This window comes from Stegodyphus dumicola, chromosome 12 (genome assembly GCF_044657685.1).
Source record: "Stegodyphus dumicola isolate Sdum_Otavi_A_Nest chromosome 12, ASM4465768v1".
Taxonomy (NCBI): Eukaryota; Metazoa; Arthropoda; class Arachnida; order Araneae; family Eresidae; genus Stegodyphus; species Stegodyphus dumicola.
The window spans coordinates 22,741,649-22,764,534 of record NC_140779.1 but is presented as its reverse complement, the minus strand read 5'-3'; the positions used below and the strand labels follow the sequence as shown (position 1 = coordinate 22,764,534).

The window sequence follows — 22,886 nt, the reverse complement described above, 5'->3', positions numbered from 1 at the left end:
CGTATGACCGCCGGACTTTCTAGTATTAATATATTAAAGCAAGAAGACAGAGGAGTTTAAAAAATCATATTACGCTAGTATTAATACAGCATCTGAGAATCCCAATCCTATTGGCTAAACACGTTAAGACTACCTGTCTATGGGAAGGACCTGTCTAGAGATGATTTTATAGAGGATTTCCTAAAGGACCCATATTTCGAGTAGTCATGAACGAAACCTGATCTATTAAGGACAACACTCAGGAACAGTTAAACCACCAGGAGTAAGAACGGATCGAACTCACCACAGTCTCTCCTCTTTGTTGCTGTTGCTAATTCTCACATGTCTAACCTATCGTCAACCGAAGTACACGAAATTCCTTGTGGCAAGGAACGCAAGTTTACGCCTGCCGTTGGCAACAGCCTCGAGTACCTTAAAGGTGGTAGTGCGATTTAGCTTAGTTCCACTCCCAGTCTTCCACCCTTCTTCCCCTACCATTAACAGGCATCCGGGAGTATTGCTTCGATGAATACCATCCGTAAGGAAGCACATCTGCTTGGTTTTCATGGTCGTGCTGCTGCCCATAAGCCTTTGATCACAAAGTCCAATCGCGCTGCTCGGTTAATGTGGTGCAAAGCACATCGAAATTGGACCGTAGATCAGTGGAAACGGGTTCTTTGGAGTGACGAATCAAGGTTCACCCTTTACCGTTCGGATGGCAGGGTCTGGGTTTGGCGTCTACCTGGAGAACGTCTCCTGCCAGAATGCATTTTGCCAACAGTCAAGTTCGGCGGAGGTGGAATTATGGTCTGGGGGTGTTTCTCCTGGTATGGGCTGGGATCCTTGGTCCCCATTCATGGTAAGCTCAACTCCGATGCCTACTGCACTATTCTGGATGACAATGTACTTCCTACGTTGTGGCAGTTTTACGGGTTGGACCTCTGTTACTTTCAGGACGACAATGCCAGTTGTCATGTTTCGACGTTAACCAAGGCTTGGTATGGTGCCGATGGAGTTCATCGAATGGACTGGCCTGCCCAAAGTCCAGACCTGAACCCTATCGAGAACCTCTGGGACGAGTTGCATCGCCTAATTCAGGGGTGCACTAGCCGTGCAAAATCGGTGAAGGAACTTCTCTGTCTTCTCCAAGCCGAGTGGAAGAAAATACTACTAGCTGTCATACAAAGACTTGTGGAAAGTATGCCCCGGAGGGTTCCCGCTGTAATTACCTCTCGTGGAGGCTCTACCAATTACTGATTTTGAATAAAGTTAGTTTTTCTTTTCTATCACAGGTGTCCAAATACTTATTAGTAGTTAGTGTATAAAGAAAAAGAACAGATCGAACTTATCACAGTCTTTTTGTCTCTGGCAACTAGGAATTAATCAATTGCTGATAAAACGATAAACCTCTTTTAATTTGACAGAAAGACTCGGAATAGAGCAGAGAAAACATACAACGAAAATAAACAAACGCAGAGCACAAAATGTGGAATCATTAACGAGAGATTTAACAATAAGACAAAGCATAAAAACACATGAAATGAGAAGTTTTCGGTGAACAAACAACAACGTAAAAAGTCTGAATATATTCGCTAGGAAAGTCATTTATGGGACCAAAAACCACGATATAGCAAAAATGTAAGAAATAAAAGACTAAATATAACATAAAAAGGCATGATGGATGGAGCATAAAGTCTAAAAAAAAATCGCGAATGAATCGCAATACAATGGTAAGATTACTAAAAAGAAAAGTCACATTTAATGACAGAAAATTCAGCACAGATCATGCAATAAAAGTAATATATAAAAGCAAGGACACATAAAAAAAATTCCTAGTAATGAATGATAAAAGATGTTAAGTATTATGACATACAAAATAAATATGCATACTGATATGTTACACATTAAAAAAAGGAATTTTGGGAAAGAGCCTTTCTTGAAAGGATTATGACTATTTTCATTCTTGATTTTAATTTAAGACAGATGAATCCAGAAACTTCATCGCAAGCTGGAGACCTACGCTTTGGATGTCAAAACCAAAATCATCTTTTCTCTCTTCAATGCATTATTCCAAAATTTAAGGAATGAGAAAACGTTTTTCACTGATAGGCACAACTCATTAGGCCCTGCTCGTTGAGAAATGAGTATTAGAAATATACGTAAATAAAATGATATACATGCAAATAAAGTTACATAGGAATAATTGTATATCTAAAAGGAACATATAAAGCTTATTATTAAATATAAAAATTAATGTTATGAAGCAAATCGCTTTGATTCACTGCGATTAGCGAATAATGGCTACCGTTCGAACGAATGGTTTGTTTGATTATGGCAAAGGCTTTCTGCTAAATGGAGGGATGTTTTCGTGGAGGGCATTCTAAAGGAAACTGACTGATACACACGTTACAGAAGGGGAAAACCACGAAAACGCCCATTCAGCCAGCCCGTTTGCTGGATTCAAACCTCGAACCGAATTACCAGTGTTCAGCGACTTTTACCGCTTGGCCGCTGGTAAGTCTCTGTTCAAACCAATGCTCGAACAATGCCTAGACGTATATTATTAATTAAAAAATCTGATGTGGACACCACATGATTTCCTTGTACATTATACACACTTTTACTGCAATTCTTTTAAACTAATTTCCTCGAATTTCATTAGAGATATATTCCTCATTCAATTAATTCAGTCTCACTTCGTCGCAGGGCAAGGCAAAAATACACTAAAACTCAAAACGCCATCATTTAAAATTATAAAATATAGAAAAACCTAAAACAACAAATAAACAGCTAAAAACACACTTTTTAAAATTAATATTAGAGTTTCTACGCCAAAAACAAGTAATTTGTCTATCGGGCAGAAAGACAGACTCTTCGGTGCACAAAACTGCAAGCTAAATTTTGATCCCACCGGGCAAAAAGGTTCTGAAGTTGGTGCACAGACTGACTTCATTCATTATTCTACTAAGAGTTTCAAATGCAACTTTTAAATAGTTGATCATTCTGCAACTACTGCATGCAAATTAACGAAAGGCATAAAAACCTTAAATGGAACATAAGAGCAACATAATTCAATCACTTCCAAGCAAAAAATGCACAATTTACCAACATGTAAGAATAAAACTAATGAGCTTACCGGGCCGGGTATCACAGGGGGGAATATATATAAATACTGTGTGTGTGTAAGATAAAAATTATAATTTAAGCTAACAACGCCCATAATTTCCCCTCTCTGTTCTAGAAATAGTAATAACAGTTCTGGACTGCGGCATTTCTAGATCAATCTGTCTCATATGGCTTGCATAAAGCTCATGACGTAGCTCATTCGGGCCCTGAACACTTTTAAGTCTGCTTTATTACATGTATATATATGTGTGTGTGTGTTTAAAACTTATCATTAGAAAAGTTTATTTTTATATTTCTTCTCCAAGGAATATAAATTTAATTAATGCTATAAATTATTCGAATAAACTTGAGTCAGTATTTTAAGTATAAGTAATTTAGATTTCTATTCTAGTAGAAATATTTTAATAAGATTTACAGAAATATTATTTTAAACAGGAAAAATTCTACAAAGTAAAATTAAAACGTAAAAGTTAAAGTACTAAAAAGGTAGACATTGTCACTAACCGTAGATTAATTGGCTTGTCAAGGGAAATAAATCAATCTACTATGAAATAACAATAACCAAATTAAGTGAGAGTGTTTAATCGTTTTTCCAAGTAAGGACCAAATTATGTAGTTATTTTGCTAGAGTTAAATCATAAGCTACGAACAAAACGCGAAAAAGAGAGAGATAATTATTCTTCTTGAACCAAAATACTTTTCATAAAAAAATGAGTAAGATTTTATTTTTAATTTTCAGGTACTAGTTCAGAACTGAATTAAGTGAGATCCTCACTTCAGAAAAAACACTTGCCGACACTCTCGCTGTATAGCAAAAACAATATTCAGACTTGTACAAATTAATATAAATAACACGTTTGCTGCGGCCGATTCCAGCGGAAAAGGGAGGTGCACAACTTCATGTTATAATAGTCCCATATGCAAAATTTCACCGTTTTACGGCTACTTGTTTTTGAGTTAAGCAAGATATATACATACATACGTACATACACCACGAAAAAATTTCTTCTGAATCCATTTTAAAACCATTTTACAATCCGTTTCGGGAAAAAAAAAAAAAAAAAAAAGAATCTTTTACTCTGTCCGAACGTATAGATGACATGCAAAAAAAATTCTTAATTTGGATTCAAGAGCGGTCAAAATATATATTTTAGTTACAAATATGATATTCGAAATTTTTTGGGATTACAGTACTTCCTTCACTTCGTACACGGAAGTAATAAAACTTTAGAGAAAGCATATACAATATTTTAAACTACGCGGCTTCTAAACGCAATAGGGGAACACAGCTAAAACAAGGTTTTTATTAATTTAGTAAATATTTTTTTTAATCAATAGATACTTGCTGATAACTTAATGCGCCATTTTGGCATTTTACTTAACAGAGAGGACTATATATTTAATACTGCCGCTTTGTCTGAAATCTGAAATACAGAAACTATATTTAAAATCAGAATAGCTAAACGCAAAAACTATGCGGTGGTTTTAATTATAGTTTTTAAACTGGTCAGGCTATTACATAAACATTGCAATTAGCACAAATCATAAAAAAGGAACATCAACAATAAAAATAAAAGGAAGAAACACTACGTTACCAAGTCACACAATGAGAAGAGCAAGGATAAAACACCTCACCTGAAATAAAAACTAATAAGAAATGCATTAAGAACAAATTGCTAATTACACACTTCAAAACAATAAGAAAACACATACGAAGCAAACATAAAAACAAAATTTTATTTTCATTTCAACAATAAAACGCCTCCTGATAAACGGTAAAAGAAAATAACAACGAAAAGTACGAGTAAAGACACGACATAATGACCACCCAATACCTCTTCATGTCTTCTCCAAAGACCCGGATGCTCTGCTTTCAAGCATACGTATATACGTACGTAAAGACATCACGAAAAAGATCCATCTTACAATCCGTTTTGGGGGAAAAAAAGTCCGTTATTCTGCCCGTACATACAGATATTACGCCAAAACATAGTTCAAATGGATTCGACAGCGGTCAAGATGTATATTTTCATTGAAAAATGATACCCGAAATGTTTCGCGATAACGATACTTCTTTACTTCGTCCAAGGAAGTAAAAATGAATAAAAAAAAATCTGATGTGAAAACTACATGACTTCCTTGTAAGACCTATTAAATTATATACATTTTTTGCTGCATTTCATTTAAACTTATTTCCTCGAATTTCATTAGACATATACTTCTTATTCAATTAATTCAGTTCTCACTTCACGGCAAGGCGAAAATACATAAAAACTAAATACATTTCATTAAAAATTGAAAAATATAGAAAAACATAAAATATCAAATACAGTTAAATTTTTTTTTACAATTAAAATTAGAGTTTCTACGCGAAAACAAACAATGCGCCAAGCGGGAAAGAAGGCAGATTTTTCCGGGCACAAAACTGAAAGTTTACTTTTTGTCCCACTCGGCAAAAAGACACTGAAGGCGCAGAAACTGACTTAATTCCCTTTTCCGCTAAGTTTCAAATGTAAATAAACGACTGCTCCGTTAGGCTTAGTCGCACTTATCAACTTTTAATTTGTTGACAATTCAACAACTATTGCATGCATATTAACTAAAAGCATAAAAACCTCAACCGGAACATTAAGAACAACATAATTCAATCATTTTTAAAGGAAAAAAATGCACAATTTACCAACAAATAGAAATAAAAAAAAAGGAGCTCACCGAGCGGACTAACAGCGTAGGTATACATATACTTTGGTGCGACCGATTGCAACCAAAAAGGGAGGTGTACAACTACACGTTATAGCAAGTTATATGCACAATTTCAACGTTCCGAGGCTACTTGTTTTCTAGTTATGCGAGTTACATACGAACAGACACCACGAAAAAGTCTCTTCAGAATTAATTTTCACATACATTCATATGTACAGATTCCAGATACATTCATATGTACGTACACAGGAACGTAGAGACGTCATGAAAATGTCTCTTCTGAACCCATTTTGAATCTATTTTGCAATCCGTTTTGGAAAAAAAGATTCCGCCGGTACGTACAGATGTCATGCAAAAACGTCATTAAACTGCATTCGATAGTGATCAAAATGGATATTTTCGTTGAAATGTGGCACACGATTTCGCAATTAAAGTACTTCCTTTACGTTAAACAAGGAGGTAAAAATTACTCAAAAAACATCTGTTGGCAAATTAGATTTTCGACAAGCGTTTAACATTTCATAAAAATCTTTCAACTCTAGCTAACGATTCCAGTTTCTCTCTGTCTTTACCCTCAGCTTTTAAGGAAATTACTAATTAATTTAGTAAATATTTTTTTTAATCAATAGATACTTGCTGATAATTTAATGGTAGGACTATACCCACATTACTTATAGTAAACATTGGGTGTCCCACTACATTTCCACCTGAACCTGACAATTTAATGCGCCATTTTGGCATTTTACTTAACAGAGAGGATTGTATAAAGTCAAAAGTCGTTGATCCGGACTCGTCTGGACTTCGGCGATTCCGGATTATCGATTTTTCCGGATTATAGATCATCAGTTTAAATCTGGTAAGATGGCATGCAGAAATTATAAAATTAAAAATATGAAACCGTAATTTATGAAATAAAGAACAATTATGATCTAAAAGGTATCAAAATTTACAAAAAAAAAAGCTTAATATTTATTTGTTTACTTTATTAAACATTTCTTTCAATGTAAGTTTCGTTTTTTATGTGATAATACATTCTCTTTAATTGTTTTCGTTTTCACAGTTGTTTTCGTTTTTCACCAATAGCTGGCACCAGTAACTTGACTTCCTTCCTCTGATTCTTAGCAATTTATCTTATCTTATACCTGGCTTTTCTTTCGTCATTTGCAGTTTTGCAGAAGAAAAGGATTCTATACTTAAACCTTCGAAACTAATTCTACAAATTTCTGAATATTATGCAGGTTTTTGTTGCTTTGATGCCTCCAATAAGCGAAGTAAATTTTAAGTCATATTCATTAATAAAATTACTAGTTATCCTTACATTACAACATATGAATTACATCGCGATATGTTTGTTCCATTACGTAACATAGTATTCTAATATAGTTAATATAATTGCATAGTAGTTGATTCATGGTGTGGGAAATGCTACAGCTTTCACAGGAGGGGTTTAAACGCTGTAAACGGTAGTAGTTTACAGTGCAAATTATTTGAAGCAAAATTTAAATGAAAAGCAAGGCGAATTCTTGTCGAAGGAAGGGGGAACAAATGATCCTTCCAAACGCCGCGAGAGTTAATCATTTCAAGAAAAAGTCTAGAATCTCGTTCAGAATAAATTGAAGTTGTCACTGCTTTTAGACTGCGCTGTTCGCTACTGCGATTCTTGTTCGAGGAAAGAGCAATTAGATGCGCTAGTTTTTCTATATAACGCAATTTCATTCTCCAAATTTAAAAGCAATTTTCTCAACTAACAATGAAATCTCACGCTTATTTTTACTTTCTCGGGGAAAGATAGTCATTGCTGCTCAAAAACTACACTTTTATTTTCTTCCTTTCTTATGAAATATTCAAAAAAAAGTACATTTATTTATTTAATTCTTTAATAGTAAATGGTAGAATACGCTCCTTGTAAAGATTAAGAAAATTAGAAAAATGAATTGTACTTACTTTTACCACTCTAAAATTAAAACCTTTCATATTTTTGCTAAAGCAAAAAACACATTTTGGTGGTTACGCCAAAAAATGTGCACTGGTATTTTTTGCCCAAATGGGAAATTTGCCCAGAATTTCGTTTTGGCACTTTGCTTCGGTTTACCATAAATGTCGTTTTCCTTTTCAAATCGTTCCCACCACATATTATCGCCCTGTGTTATATTTAAAGAAATTAAATAATAAAGAATCTGCATAAATAAATGTATGCATGTTTCTGGCATTATGATTAAAAAACGGTGCCTACAGCGCCCAAATTTTTAATAATGTAATCCTCCACCGAGGGCATCTGAAAGTCCTAAGTTGGAATTTGTCTTACTATCAATTTAATATTTTGTAACACTTTAACAAATTTTTATTAACAAACTCAAGGATTTCAAAGCAAGCAGTGGGAACACTGTATGGGGAAAAAAAAGTTTCATCTCCAGCGTGCGACACTGTGTACCGGAAATTCCAAAGAAATGCTTATTTTAAAGTTATTTTGCGATACTGCTGTTGAATTGAATTTTCTAGTTTAAGTGCGAAGAACATGATATTTAATAAATAAAGGTAACACACACACACACACCATCAGCCCCCCCCAAAAAAAAAAAAAAAAAAAACTTTTTTGGGCGTAATGTAAAATCTGAAAGCTTTAAGAATTTTTTTAGTCCAAAGGGCCTTTCTGTTGAGGGACGATTGTTTTCGTTTTGCGATTTTGCGTCAAATTACTCTGAATATCCGTAGCACTTTTCAAACTGTTGCTACCAAATATTATCGCCCTGTATTAGATTTGAGGAACTTCAATAATGAAGAATCTGCATAAATGTTCGTATGTTTCTCGTATTGTGATAAAAAAGAAAATGGTACCTGGAGCCATCCAATTCTGAATGACGTAATCCTACTGCGAATATGGGCATCTGGAAGCGCAAATTTGGAATTTGTTTTTATTACCGGTTTCATATTTTGTGAAACTTCAACAAAGCCAGCAATGGCAACGTTGCACAGAAAAAACATTTTTATTTCCAGTGCGTGAGACTGTGTATCGGAAATTCTAAAGATATGTTCAATTTAAAATTATTTTGCAATATTGCCTTTGAACCGAATTTGATGGTTTATGTGCGAAGAACATGATATTTAATAAATAAAGGCAACATACAAAATGTAAAAAAAAAAAAAAAAAAAAAAAAAATAATGATGTGTACACTTGTACGGAATATTAAATTATACGCATTTTTCTTGCATTTTATTTAAACTTATTAGATTGAATTAAACCTACATTGCCGACAGCACATAAACCACAATAGAATAAATGCATTCTTTAAAATTCACTTTGTTTACCATAGCGACACTCTGGCGCTAGGTTTACTGAACAGTATTATATTTCATTCATATTATAAGTCAGAATGCACAAAATGTATATCATTTAAAGAATTATCTAATCGTTGCCACATGTTCTATTCAGATACTATAATAAAGCTAGAACTATGTATAAAAGAAATTAAGCAAATAAAACAAAAAAGAAACAGTTTTTCACAGACGATTGAGTATTCCTCATTTAATTTAGTTCTTACTTCGCGAAAAGGCAAAAATACATAAAAACTCAAAATATCTGTATTAAAAATTACGAAGTAAATCTCAAACGCTTATTTCCTCGAAAAAATTCCAGAAAGAATTAAGCATGATTTAATTGGCAATAATAAATGAATGCGTTATCTTTGTTGTTGCGAAGCTAAGTTTCTCTAGATTGGCAACAAATCCACTAGTCTCCTGTTTCAAATGTAAACATCAATGGTCGCCATTAAAACAGGCTTAGCGGCAATTAACCAAGTTTAAAATTGCTGATAATTCTAAAAATATTGCACACAGATTTAGTAAAGGCATAAAATCCTTAACCGGAAGATAAAAACAATATAATTCAATCATTTTTAAAGAAAAAAGTGTACAATTTACAAACATATAAGAGTAAAGAAACTGAGATCACTGAGCCGGGTAACAGAGTGGATATATATATATATATATATATATATATATATATTTATATACGTTTGGTGCGGCCGATTGCAACCAAAATACGAGGTGCACATCTACATGTTATAGCAGTCCTATATATAAAATTTCCACGTTCTAAGGCTACTCGTTTTTGAGTTATGCGAGATACGTACGTACGTACATCCGTTCGTACAGACGCCACGAAAAATTCTCTTCAGAATTAATTTTAAAGCAGTTTTATAATTTTTTTGAAGGAAAAGAGTATTTTACTCTGTCCTTACGTACAGATATCACGCAAAAACATCGTTAAATTGCATTCGATAGCGGTCAAAATGGATATTTTCATTGAAATATGCTGCCTGAAACTTTTCGCGATTAGAATACTTCCTTTTTACTTCGTACAAGGAAGTAAAAACACCCCTTTGGACATAATTTAAAATCAGATTTTCTTTTTTTAATTTTAAATTTGTTTTTTAATGTATTTCATATTTTTTAAAGCATTTATGAGTTTTTGATAAAGAAAATCAACGATTTTAAAGAGAGCAATGGCAACACTAACGTTAAGAAAACGCGCTCTTGGGAGTAATATAAAATCTGAGAGCTTTCAGATTATTAGTTTTTTTAATCTTATAATTTGTTTTTTATTTATTTATTTTTGTTCCTCTTTGCTGAGGATCTTTCATAGCGTTTTGGCACTTCCAATTTTAGCAATTAAGCCCTGAACGCAACTCTAATTGATAAAATCATTTTCGCAAGAGCTACTTGCTTCCGAGAATGAAAATTAACCCATTCCTTTCAAGACACCAGAGCAAATCAAGAAATGCGAGCAATTATAAGATATTACGCAAACCCATTACACTAACCCAACGCTACAACTCCCTTATTCTCCAATTCCAGACGTCGCAATCAATCCATAATTGTCTTAGACACATAACGGGTCCAATAAACTTCGAATAGCTGAAAATGGCAACGTCAAACACAACCACGCCCGGAACGAATAATAATGCGTTGCAATTTAATGCATGATTAAACTGAATTTCACACGATATATGGGCATATGTCAACAGCATAATACCCGAACATTTAACAGATTTAGATGAGAAGCCGTAAACGTCCACAGAACGTTAAATATTGGAAGAAAATAGATTTCGTGAGCTTAGAATGAACAGTTTCGATACGAATTTAGGATTTTCAGAATCTTTGTAAAGGAAGATTTACAGGTAACACCACTCAACAAAGCCATGAGACACATTCGATCATTATATATTAGAGATAAGATTAGGTTCGACTTTTTGAACTTTTATATGATGAAGGAAATTTTAAAATTTTTTTCTAGCTTGGGAAATCTCTACATATAATAAAATAAAGAGTCTGTGTGTGTGTGTGTGTCTTTCGTTCGCGCTGCGCGTAAGCTAATAGACCCACGGCCACGAAATTTGGTAGATAGGTGCATCTAGACAAGAGCCAGTGCACCTCGAAGCGATTTTTTCGAAATTCGAATTAGAATTTTTTTTATTTTATGTTTGGTGACGAAATCGTGTCATTTTGAGACATAATGGGCTATAGAAAAGCAAGATTTTACTCTACGCACTCCATTTTCACATCGTCATGAAACGTAGGAACTTGGCTATTTTACGAACTTGAAAAAAATTTCGTATAAAAACAATAAATCGATTCAATACGAATTTATTTAACAAAGTGAGCTTGACACCTTTTCAACGGGATTTTTTCTAAAAAAGTTTATGTTTAAAAATGTACATATTTTTCTTTGATTTTTGGACACGTTAAACTTTCATCATTAAGACTGCTTTTACAAAAAGAATTTTGGAAAAATGATAATATTTCGTATTTTTTAAAAAAATTTTAAATGAAGCTTCCGAGTACACTTCTCACATCTTTAAAAATGTGATTTTGGCAACAATTTTACTTTCTTATTGTTGTTGATAGATTTTGGATGAAATCGCATCATTTTAAATAGTTTTATTCTTTAAGAAACATGGGTTTGGCAACAATTTTTCATCGTATTTCTTATGTCACTGTTTTTAAGAGATTGGCATATTTCATTGTCATTTATATATATATATATATAATACATTTTTATTGATGTTTTTTATAAAGTTGTTCTGCAGAGTAAAATTATGCGCGGAATTTTTTGTTTTTTGAGTTTCTTTCATGTTATTTTTTGCTTATTTCACTGTTTGTAAGATATTGAAAAGTTTTGCATAATTTTTTTCCTTCAACGGAAAATTGGTTAATTTTCTTTTATTAGGATAAGTAATATTTGTATTCCGGGATATAGCTTATTTCATTGTAATTTTTTTCTCTTGAAAATATAAGATGAAATATCATTAATTATTCTTTGCTTTTTAGAATTTTTTATTTTTTGTATTCTTTTATGTTATTTATTGCTCATTTCACTGTTTTTACGATACTGAAAAGTTTTGAGTGATTTGTTTTAGGAAACAAAGTTCTTAACCTCCTTTATACCATTTGAGTTCTTAAGAGTTTGCAAAGGGAAGTTGGTTAATTTATTTATTAGGATAATATTTGTATTAAGGGATATTGCTTATTTCATTGTAATTTTGTTATACGTAATAACTTTTTTATGAAGTTTTTCTGCAGAGTAAAATTCCACGCAGTTTTTAAATTTAACGTTTGGTGTTCCCTTCAGTCATTTTTCCGGTACATTTAAAACCCAGACTCGCTGCCAGTCCTATTTAAAAGATTCCGCTTGGGATTTTTAGCTTGATTAGTCAAATTACTAACTGACAAAAAAACTCAGTTCGGTTTTCAGCAAGAAATATTTTCATTGTGGCTATGTTTAGAATTTTTTTTCTTCATCCAACTTTTTGTTATTCATCCGAATTATCTCTCCACCTTTCCTTCTGCATTTCAATAGTATACGAAGAGAAAACATATTTCCTTTATTTTTTTCCGATTTTTTAAGCTAGATGTGTTTAAAAATGTCAAGAATGATTTCATACTGTACTCAATGTACTGTGATAAGGTGGCATAAATTCCAATCAGAACCAAACTACCAGTGTTAAGCGATTTTACCGCTCGACTGCTGGTGGGCCCTGCGACTGCCGAAGAAGTCAGTACGGATTTTATTTGGTTGTGTTAACAAACGACAAGCGTCCAGGAATCCAGTAACGATTTCCATGACAAATTCAAATAAAAGCTTTCCCATTTAACATTAGCAGTTTCTCTATCCAAAATTTATTTCAGCATTTTCAAAGAAATGGAACAAGATATAAAGTTTTGTCACGAGCAATATTAATGAAACTCATTTCAATAATGCTTCTTTCGTCCAATGATAGTTAAGAACTTCAGTTTTCGTGATAAATTTTATCTTGTTCTTGATTCTAGATCGCCGCGCTCCTGAAAGCAAGCACAATAGTACATATAATAACTAGTACGTTTTATCCGCAGTTGAAGAAACGTAACCTCATTTTCCATCTTATACACCCTACATTTCACAGACGTCCTATTAAAGAATATATACTGGAAATTGCATGACAGGAACTGTAAGACCACTCCGTTTCCGCCTTGACTATTAATTTAGAGATAGTCATAGCGCCATGCATCCGTTTCCGGCTGCGTAAATCATAGATGATAAGAAATGTAGACAAATTAATGACAGAATGGAAATCGCCGGGAGAACAAGAAGTTCCTGAAATTACAAGGAAAAAAAATCAAATATTTGAAATGCTGAACGATAAACAATATTCGTTCTTAACAATTTCTCTATCTTTCAAGTTACCTTAAGTAAGAGCGAAAAAAATTCTTAACAATTTATCTATCTGTCAAGTTACGTTAAGTAAGAGGGAAAAAAAAAAAAAAAATGCTATACTGAAAATACAATGCGTTAAAATAAGAGACGGCTGCAAATGCTTTTCAACAGAATTCTTAAACATATTTCGTTGAAAAAAAAAAAAAAAAAAAAAAAAAAAAAACCACTCCCGCTTTCCCATAACACGAGGGTTACTATTTATATTTCTGGCATAATAATGAAAAAACAAATGTTATTCATCGAAATTGGTTTTACTGTTTTTTAAAATATTCTCCATGAAGATTCCACTTTTGCATGCGTTTGAGCTAATTTTAGAAGCACTTTTTTTACTCCGATTGTTACCGTGAAAGACCGAAATTGGAGAATGTCGACTTTCACCGGAGAATATCAACATTCACCAAATACGTCGGTGAAAGACCAAATATTTCCCTACATTCTTGTATATTCGGACCCTCACCGGTGTATGCCGACAATCACAGATATGCTCTGGTGAAAGTCGAAAAGAGAGGTCATAAAGTGCCATAATAGTTTAAGTTGTTGCAATAAATAAGATTTGAATCATATAATTTAGTAAGTTTTTTATTACTGTTATTTTATTTTCTCATTTAGAACGTACTGTATAATTAAGTAAATTTTTAACTTCTATTATTTTCCTTTCTCAGTTGGAATGTATTGTGTGTTTTAGGTTCTCATGTTCTTAAAGTTCTTATTTCAAGTTTCAAGTGCGTTTATTCGCGACTGAATTACGGAGAAGAAAATATAATATTGTTATATGTTTAACAATGGTGAATGTCGACATTGACCGGTGTAAGTCAGAAATAAGAGTATTTGGAAAATATTTCGGACATACACCAGAGACTATGTGAATGTTGACACTCCCCGGTGAAAGTCGACATTCTCCAGATTTCGGTGTTTCACCGTAACAACTCCAAAACGTGCGTATTGAATGCATGAACCGCTTCTTCGGGTGTCGCAAATCGCTGATTGCGTAATTTATTTCTGATGCGTGGAATAAAAAAAGTCATTGGATGCCAAATCAGGGCTGTACGGCGAATGACCCGTCAAAAATTCCTTTGTTTGAGCCGATGTGTGAGAACTCACATCGTCATGACGAAGAATGTTTTGCCTATTCTGCTTTTTTTGAATTTCGCCGATAACTTCTGGCAAATAAATGGTCGTGTAGCATTCGGAATTGTCCGAAATCATAACTATTTTCCTAATTTCATCTACTAACTGAAATCAACTGTTTTATTTCAGTTGTATATCAACCCATTGTAAAAGTAAGATAAAAAAATTGTTTCCAATATCGAAATAATTCGCAATTCGGTATATTTTTAAAAGCAATCCTTTTATTCAATAAATACTTTACACAGTACATAGGAATCGATCTTTTACCCGGAAGCTCCATAAAAGTAAAATACAAGCTGCTCCCATTGCTTTAAATAGAAGCTGCTATTACATAACACTTTTGTGTAAACTAAACTAACTCGAATAGCAGCTGTAACGCAAATGAAACACATGATAAAGCTCCTCGGGATGACTGACAAACGCTGTATTTTAAAGGATTTTGCGGAAATGTGTAAAACAGGTGGTAAATGCCATGCTGAACGATAAACAATGCATCACTGTACATCTCAACAAAGCAAACATGCGAGTACTGAAATGTGGTGAGCAACAATGCAAACAGGTAATGTAATTAAATGCATTAAAAAAAACGAGGTCGATAACTATTTCGATGATACGCAGAAAGAATGAAATTTCACTTTCCAAAGGAACTTTACACAAACGACTGCTATTCTTTTAGAAAATTTCCTATGTGCACACATAAAGCTATAACTGCACACATAAAACTACAACTAGCACTACACAAAAAAGAGGGGGGGACAGTTCTGTATCTCCCATTCTATTGGGCCGACTGACAAAATCTTACTTGCATCTTTCATGTCTCAAAAGCCCAATAAGGATACTGCTACGAAATGCGCAGTCGCGCTAAGATTGCTTCAAAGGTTGAGGGTTGCCAGAAGGTAGCAAGGAAATACAGGGTTGCCATATTTGGCGCCAAATCGCCCGTTTGGCATAAAATTGGCGACATATCATAGACGGAGCGAGAACATTTTGGAACGAATTCTTACAGGTTTGCCCCAGAATGTTCTCGAAGGCAGGTCAAAAGCTATATAAATCCTGTTTGTACGCGGAGTAGCAGTATATCGTGATTTTTATCGCGAAGAATATCTTATCTTGAGAATAACTTGAGTGTGTTGTATTAGGTTCAATGTTCCGCCTTACTTTCTTTGGGAACATGCAAGGACCTGACTCGGAACAGGGAGCTTACTAAAGCTATGTTCAATAACTGTGGGAAGTAGACAAGATACACAGGAAGGGTATACGAAACCCTTTATTTTTCACTCTTTACAATAATTTCCGTACTTCGGAATACAGAGACCAACTACTTGTGGTCTGAACGTAAGAATATAAAAATATAACTAAACTTAAATTTGGAATAATCAACAAGGGCCTACGTGTAAGATTGGCCGGATATTAACAGGAAGCCGTATATAATACATAGAACTGTTAACACTACAATACGTTTAAAATTATCACGAGGATTAAACCTCTGGCCTGGAAGGCAAACAGCAACCGAGTAAAACTTCTAAGGCAAGCGGCCTGCTTCGACTAACTCCTTCCTCTCTCTCGCTTGGCAAAAAGCCACAACTTAAGTACTTGGCGTTCGCCAGACAAATTTTGCATAAATAAATTAACGCTTTTAATTCTGGCCGGAAGTAGAAAATAAGAAGTGATAGTAAAGATTTAAAATAAAATAAACGTTAGTAAAACTTAAGATCCTTACAGTTGAGCTCCAATAGCTGTACTTCGGTACTTCGGCTGTGAAACAGTCTTCACTGTTATAGCCTGAAGAATGTGTTGCTAATTGTTTCAGCCTCTTTATCGCAGTTTTTCGACGACTGTAAACGTGTTTTTGGAAATGTCTTGAGTGAGTGATACTGGCGAATAAATTGTTTTTTTTTTTGATTCTTCGTCAAGTGTTCTGGTCAGTCGCTCCAAATACACGAACTAGACTTTGATCTCTGATTCATAAAGTTTGATTGCGTGCAATTTTGTTCCCCTGGGTTAACCGAGAGGGTTATACCTCCTTGGATCGCCTCTAGGGATTGGGGCATTAATAACTGTGCTTCTTAAAGGCTAGGTCTTCCTCTTAAAGGCTAGGCAAGTCCTTCCTCCCAAGTGTACCACTAATTACTACTATTATTGTTTAATGGAAAAATTCTTGCCCTATGGTCAACACTAACTACAGTTTTGGGTTGTCTAATTTAAATTCGAAGTCCTTTAAAAGTAGATTAAACAATGTTTCGATTTCGAAAAGGCGACTGCAAACACTCACTGATTCGAATATGAAAGACGACTTGACATCGAAACGAATGTATTTTGTTTTGGTGCGAAGAAATTTTACCGACTAAAGTGCTCTTTTTACTTCCTTGTACGAAGTAAGAAGGAAGTATTGTAATCGCGAAAAGTTTCAGGCAGCATATTTCAACGAAAATATCCCATTTCGACCTCTTTCAAATGCAATTTAACGATATATTTCCGTAATATCTGTACGTAAGGACAGAATAAAACACGCTTTTCCTCCCCCCCAAAAATATAAATGAAGAGAATTTTTCGTGGCGTCTGTACGAACGTATGTACGTACGTGCGTACGTACGTATCTCGCATAACTCAAAAACGAGTAGCCTCAGAACGTTGAAATTTTGTATATAGGACTGCTATAACATTAGATGTGCACCTCGTATTTTGGTTGCAATCGGCCGCACCAAATGTATATATATATATTTATATATATATCCACTCTGTTACCCGGCTCAGTCTCAGTTGCTTTACTCTTATATGTTTGTAAATTGTACATTTTTTGCTTTAAAAATGATTGAATTATGTTGTTCTTATCTTCTGGTTAAGGTTTTTATGACTTTAGTAAATCTCTATGCAATATTTTTAGAATTATCAACAATTTTAAAGTTGTTTAAGTACCGCTAAGCCTTTTTTTTTTATGGCGGCCATTGATTGTTTACATTTGAAACAGCAGACTAGTGGATTTGTTGCTAATGTAGAGAAACTTAGCTTCGCAACAGCAAAGATAACGCCTTCATTTATTAATGCCAGTTAAATCATGCTTAATCCTTTCTGGAATTTTTTCAAGGAAATAAGTGTTTAAGATTTACTTCGTAATTTTTAATATAGATATTTTGAGTTTTTGTGTATTTTTTCCTTCTCGCGAAGTGAGAACTGAATTAATTGAATGAGAAATACTCAGTCGTCTGTGAAAAACTGTTTCTTTTTTGTTTTGTTTCCTTAATTTCTTTTATACATCCTTCTAGCTTTATTATAGAATTTGAATAGAACATGTGGCAACGATTAGATAATTCTTTAAATGATATAAATTTTGTGCATTCTGAGTTATAATATGAAGAAATATAATACTGTTAAGTAAACCTAGCGCCAGAGTGTCGCTATGGTAAACAAAGGGAATTTTAAAGAATGCATTTATTGTATTGTGGTTTATGCGTTGTCGGCGAAGTAGGTTTAATTCAATCTAATAAGTTTAAATGAAATGCAAGAAAAAATGCGTATAATTTAATATTTCCTACAAGGAAGTCATGTGGTGCACACATCAGATTTTTTATATTTTATACCCAGACGGTATAGTGGAAACCGACTGCGATACCAAGCGGCCCGGGTTCGAATGCCGGAGAAGGCATGGTTGTAGCTGTCCGTCCCTTCATATATAGCATATAGCATCACTGAGCAAGCTTCCGACCTAAGATTATCTAGAAGATTACTAAGCGGAATAATACCTCATCAGTGGAAAGTCTACTACTAGTTCGGAGGCAAAGGTGCCTCCATAATAAAGTGACCACCACTTCTGGCCTTAGTTGTGGCCAAGCCGAAGTTGTCCAAGGACCCGCCATTGGAAAAAACATATTTTAATGAAAAAAGTCAACAAGATACATCACATTAACACAGCAACAACGCAACGGAGTTACAAGTGTTAGACAACGTAAACACATAAGAATATTTTCTTTCGGCGTAACACTGCCTACTTACGATAAAAAGCAGCAACAAACCATTTTGTTACCACTGCTTATGTCGCTGGTATAGCTCGTAAAATCTTGCGCTTTGTAACCATTTTGTACCTCTCTATCAAACCTTACATTTAAAAGACAACCGTTATTGTCATTGCTTACTTATCTTTTAAGAATGACACAGACCTAATTGTTTTCAGACACTTTTAACGAAAACTTCTATAATAGCAATTACAGTGATGCAAATTTCGACTGTACCACTCATCACTCATTACCACTTACCCTACTTTATCGTACATAATGAGGTTAGAGAGAAAGGCATAAAATAGGGAAGTAAGTTTATACTAACGAATATTTACGACTCGCATTTATTACTTTCTTTCCTCCCAGTGTTTTAATTCGTTCAATGCCGGTACTTTTTCTTTTATTCCTTTACAGATAATAATGGTAACGTTTTCGTTTCATTTCAATGACGGATTCTAATTGCTTAATGAACGCCACAATAGGAAATAAATGCAACAGAAAAGAGACAACCTATTAGCAATTAACAGCAACGAGAAGATTTCCTACTGCAGTCCCACTTCCAATTATAAAGGCGAAACACACAAGAATGCGAATTCCGCCTCCAATGAAATACATTATAAACAAATTCTCATTTTCTCTTCCCTTCTCTGTTTCTGTTCCTGCCCCCCAATGATAGCACGCAACAAATTCCCTCCACCCCCCGTTACTAAGTCTTTGGACGAAGAAAAATTTCAATCATCCTTATTATATTTTGCTCATAAAATTTCCATTTATATAATAATAATACTTCCAGAGCGGCGATTCATCAAGATTTAACGGAAACCATCCAGAGATGAGGGAGGGGGGCATTCCCCCAGCGCCGCCGCTCGTGTAATTCGATTTCTTTCCAAAGAAACGCGTAGTTCCTTTAGGTTTAAAGTACTGGAAATGAATGAATTTAAAAGCTTTTCTCAGGCTCGCATGCTACGTATGCACAGAAAATTTAATAAAAGGATTATAAAACACTCGTAGGAAGATGCGGTGATCATGCTAAATATCATTTGGGTCAGTCGCTCGCTTCGAAAGTTGGATTTGATTAGTTAATTTGGTCATGTGCAAGATGACTGCTTGCATGGGGAAGTACACATTTCTTGCAGAATATTTTCAGAAGAAATATGGTTCATGTATAGATTACCCAGGTCGCCCAAAAGGGTTTGTTAAGGTTTTTTACGCTCTCGTTGAGCTCACAGTCTACCTACTGCAGTTACGCTCACTCCTACTAACTTCTTTTTTTTCGGGGGGGGGGGGTCTTTTGAGATTTATTATTAAGCATCATTTTCTTCCCACTTACGCCATACACAATTGAACAATAAAATTACAAATTTTTTTAACAGCAGCAGAGCAGAATATACAGATGCAGCGTTGGCATACATTTTTCTGTTCCCTCCCCCCCCTCCCAGTCTTTTTTTCAGTTCATCTCTTCAATGTTCAGTTTTTTTACCAAGATGGCTTTAAATATATATATATATATATCAAGCAAGGTAGTAATTACAATTTTGAAAAACTAATTTTGGTCCAGAAAACATCTTGCGCAATATGCTGCAAAATAAGTAAAATATATATTTAAAAAAATGTATTCTTAATAATAAATAAAAACGAAAATAAAATAAAAACGAAAATAATAGCTGACCGCTATTTATTTTCGTTTTTATTTTGATTTTATTTTTGATTTTAATTTTGATTTTAGTCTAGATTTAAGATGTACAGGTATTGTTTAACATATTTTAACACCTTAATGTGTCATTCTGTGCGGACGCGTCGGGAAATTGGAACAGAGAATTGAGACTATTAAAATTTCAAAAACACTTTGTCTAAATTTTAAAAATTTTTGTAGTGAAAAAGTTTCAATTGTCTGTTTCGGCAAAACGCGTAATGGGGTTAGCTTGATTCGACGTTCAAATATATGAAATTTCCCTTGAAAAGCCAGTTTGGAAGTCGAGTTGGGCTAATTTACCATTTTCCGCTTACCTTTTTATCTGATTCTGTTTTTTTTTTTTAATGTTTTACATGTTTAATGGTTTGAGTTTCATATGTTTTAATTTTTTTTTTTTAAACGTGTTGAACTTTTTGGAGCAACAGCTCTTGGTAACTTTTAGGCGAGCTTACTACATTTATATATATATCTGTTTGCTATTGATGTTTTGTGTGTTTACTTTATCTATTAAATATCACGTTCTTCACGCTTACGCCACATAAAATTAGATTCAACAACAAAACCCCAAAATATTTAAAAGCAGCATATCTCTGAAATTTCGGATAGACAGACTCGCGAGCTGGAGATAAAAATATTTTATTCCGTGCAGATGGCCACTGGTCGCTTTGAAATCGTTGAATCCGGTACTTCTGGCTGAGCGAACAATGCAGGCAGAATACGTTGACAAAATTATTCAACATATACATACGTACAATAAATTTTTATGTACACTGTTTTTAAAATTACGATGTAAACATTTTAGAGAGGGCAGCATACGCGGCGCCGAGTTATTTGCAGGTTAGATGCTAGGAAAACGAATGACGTAGTTGTTTTGCAAAGAGTATTTTCATACCTAATAGATACAAAAAGTACTCTTAACTGTGATTGGCTAATTTTAGCTTTCGTTGCCTTTTTTAAGCAGCATTATGCAATATGGAAAGATCTCGAATTTGGGAGAAGAGATGAATTAAGGAGGAGAGCATAAAATCTAAAATAGTTAATTTTGAGGTCGCAAATTATTTCTTAAAGCAACTACCGAATTTTGTTATATCTTATATATAATATATATATTACCACAGATTTTTTTAATCCAAAGGCGCTTTGTCCCTGAAGGGCTATTGTTTTCGTTTTGCGATTTTGCGTTGAATCTCTATGAATGTCCGTTTCACTTTTCAAACTGTTGCCACCCAATGTTAGAGTCCTGCATTAAGTTTGAAGAAATTAAATAAAGAAGAATCTGCATAAATGTATGTATATTTATAGCATTGTGACAAAACAACGGTCCATAGAGCCATCGAATTTTTAATGACGTAATCCTACTGCGAATATGGGCATGTGGAAGCCCAAATTTGAAATTTGGAATTTGTTTTATAATCGATTTCCTATTTCGTAAAACTCTCACGAATTTTTGAGTAACAAACTCAAGGATTTGAAATTGAGCAATGGCAACACTCTACGGCAAGGATGCCGCGGGCCGCATATATCGGCAAATAATAATATATAATAATAAAATAACATATCGACGAAGAAAAAAATGAAATGTTTACTGCTAAGTAATTAACAATAATTTATTCAGTGTTGTTAGATTACTCACAGCGAGCTGACACACACACTACTTAAATTACAAATGCGTGTGAGTAGCTTGCGTTCAGCTACCTTCGGCTTCTGGGGAACACGTGCACTCAGAACTTGTACGCATCCCCCGATAGCTGAATGTGGCCGAACTCATGGTCTCAGTTTTCCAATCATAGTTTTGTACGATAGGAAAAGCTATCATTACGAACATGTTTGACATAATTAAAGCATTCAAATGTCAACTAGTTCTTTGGGAAAAACAACTTAAAAATGAAGATTTGACGCACTTCCCGACGTGCAGCATGAAGAAATCAAGTTTAGATGATACTTGTTCGTATCAAAAATACGCAGAAAAAATTGCAAATTTAACAACTGAATTTGAAACGAGGTTTAATGATTTTAGTTCCCTCGAATAAAATTTTTTTTTTGTTTTCTTCGATTTTCTCAATAAGTATTAACTCAGTACCCAGCCATATGCAAATGGATGTGATCGAGATTCAATGCAACTCAAATTTGAAAGCAAAATTCAATGAAGTGGGCGTGCCTGAATTTTACAAATATTTACCAGCCAGGTTTGAAAATACTCGAAAATTCGCATATGAAATTATTTCCATGTTTGGTAGCACTTATCGGTGCGAGCAGTTATTTTCAGTCATGAAAGGTAATAAGTCTCCTATTAGAAACCGTAATAATGATGCTCACCTTGGGTCAGGGTTGAAAGTTATCATTGCAAACAAAATTTCTCCCGAAATAGGAAAGATAATAGCAGAGAAGAGATGTCAAGTATCAGGACGTAAACGTTAAATTTTTCTTGTTCTTTTCTATATAAATATATATATATGTTTATTATTGTATTATTCGAATTTTTTTTTTTTTTTTTTTTGGCCCGCTTAAAGTTAAA

At 33.9% G+C, this 22,886-nt stretch overlaps 1 protein-coding gene across 8 annotated transcripts in view; it reads right to left on the bottom strand.

The window, feature by feature from the left end:
* Nucleotides 1–22,886, bottom strand: part of LOC118198476 (plexin-A2-like) — a 1,098,378-nt gene that overhangs the window by 533,685 nt on the left and 541,807 nt on the right. For 3 of the 8 annotated variants that reach the window (XM_085827535.1, XM_085827543.1, XM_085827539.1), the window contains exon 4: nt 4,701–4,740. The exons of 3 other annotated variants lie outside the window; for them this stretch is intronic. The gene's annotated coding sequence lies outside the window, so the exon portion shown is untranslated. Of the gene's footprint in view, nt 1–4,700; nt 4,753–22,886 lie in introns of all 8 variants that reach the window. 2 more of the 8 variants (XM_085827537.1, XM_085827540.1) reach the window with 1 other exon arrangement.